Source organism: Pholcus phalangioides, unplaced genomic scaffold (genome assembly GCF_987345545.1).
Source record: "Pholcus phalangioides strain wild (caught in Gottingen) unplaced genomic scaffold, Ppha-v1.0 ptg000030l_1, whole genome shotgun sequence".
In the NCBI taxonomy this organism is placed as follows: domain Eukaryota; kingdom Metazoa; phylum Arthropoda; class Arachnida; order Araneae; family Pholcidae; genus Pholcus; species Pholcus phalangioides.
Genome location: NW_028301620.1, coordinates 7,105,915 through 7,108,041, shown reverse-complemented (window position 1 = coordinate 7,108,041; position 2,127 = coordinate 7,105,915). Strand labels below are relative to the sequence as shown.

At 38.2% G+C, this 2,127-nt stretch overlaps 1 non-coding gene across 1 annotated transcript; it reads right to left on the bottom strand.

Moving 5' to 3' along the window:
* Positions 1-1,818: 1,818 nt before the first annotated feature.
* On the bottom strand, positions 1,819-1,892 carry TRNAT-AGU (transfer RNA threonine (anticodon AGU)). The gene has a single exon. It is a non-coding gene; the product is annotated as a tRNA-Thr (tRNA).
* Between the last annotated feature and the right edge of the window lie 235 nt (positions 1,893-2,127).

The window sequence follows — 2,127 nt, the reverse complement described above, 5'->3', positions numbered from 1 at the left end:
GTTGAAACAATATTTTCGCTTTAACGGTATTCGCGTTAAAACGGGATTCAACTGTATATGAAGTATCGTTATTTGGTATTTTCTCATGAATTAATAAATTTTTCGATACACCCATCCTTCGGGAATGCTTCGATATCTCTCTGAGATAGGAAGCGGGGTATATCCGGTCCTTCAATATTCAACGTGGAATAGGGGTTCCCAACGTAAACTTTCTAGAGAAATCTTTATAGTTATAAGGCTGTTCCGCAGAGCCCTTGATGTTAACGAGGCTGTTCTACGGAAATCGGACGAATTTTTGAATATTGATCCAAAAAAAGTGTGTCCCTACTGCTGCCGTGTCAACAGCATCATAGTTCCAGGACAAAATGAAAGAGGGTCTAGGCACCATCTCTTGAAATTATAATGCCTATGCTTTTAAGATGGCCTTTAAGTCGATGCGTTGACTCGAGGTTGAAATCCTGTCGGACTATCTGGGGGGCATATTCACGAATCAAGAGCTTTGGTTATAACCATCACAAGAAGAAAAGCACTCGTACAGGAACTCTGACATGTGCTTTAACTAATTGCTTTCTAGAAGATAGAGACAGACAAAATACTGTTTAGTATGCAGTTTACACCAGGGACGTCGGAAGTGTTTCGGGCCTGTGGGTGCTCGGCGTGAGTATTATGCAAAAAACTTTGATTTCTGAATCAATTCTGTGGATGCTAGCACCTATAAAATTCTCGATTCCGACGCCACTAGTTTACATGTAACAAAATCATCATTTAAACTGGAACCTCTACTATGACCTATCAAATAAAATGCATAACTGATATAATTCCTGGATTGAAATTGGTGACTGGTTCTTGATTTGTGTTCCGCATTAGAAAAAAGATCAATATGCAGTCAACGCTCGTTATAACGATCCCATGTTATAATGACCATTCCATTACGACGACTGGTAATATATGTCCCAAATGTTTTTAAGTAATGAATAACGTCTATACGTTTCCCCATTCGATATAACGACTTTCCAATACAACGGACATTTTCGACGGGAAGAAGGGTGTCGTTATAACTAGTGTCAAAACTGTAGTATGATATTACTAAATAATTTATAAGCAATTAAATAATAGCAGAATCATAAAGTTTGCCATGGAATTTTAACACTTGTTTATATATTGTAAAATAACATTAGTACAAAATTATAAATTCTAAGTTCTCCTTGACTTTTATGACCTCCTCGATTACACTTACAGGAAGCCAAGGAGGACTTGGATTTTGCAAATTTTTATCATTTTACAACATCTAAACAACAGTTGATAAAATTTCGAGGCAAACATAATAATTCAATGATTATTTCTTATAAATCATTTACTAAATATCATACCATATTGTTTTTTTTAACGCGGCACATTAATCAAAAATCGGTCACGTGTCATGTCAATGTAGATACTTCAGTGTGTCACGTTTCCGTGAGTGAAATAAGTAAAGTAAGGTCGAGTCTCTAATGGTGTATATGGTAGCGCCCTTCCCCGGATCACAATAGGAACGTGGTTCGATTCCCTGAAGAAACCAGACTTTTCTTTCTGAGCTCACTTTGGTCATATTTCATTTACAGCACGAGTCTTGTAGGACTCGTAAGTAAACCCATGGAAGACTTTCTTTCAAACCGAGCACAAATCAGGTCCATCACAATCTATGGGCGATTTTTTTTTACTAACTAGTGAGTTGTGCCGGAAGTGTAACTGTGTGTGTGTACCTAACAGTCTGAGTGCGTATGTAGTGTTGTGCGTTTGATATATCTGAAATGAAGTGAGTGAAAAAGTTTTCACACGAGGCACCGGTGGGATTCGAACCCACGATCTCCTGTTTACTAGACAGGCGCTTTAACCAACTAAGCCACGGCGCCATGAATGTTTGCGGGGTAAGCTCTTTTCAGATTATTCAAACGGGGAATATTTTTATATATAATTACAACGTAAAGTTAGTCGTTTCTATCGAAAGGGATCCACCTTTTCATACACTTCGGTATTTTTTATCTCTCGATAATGGACCTCCCAATGACGGACACCCATGGCACCGAAAGTTTTGTTCTTTAACGAGGAGTGCTCGTTAATGGATAGTAAGGTACCTCGAGTCCCGTC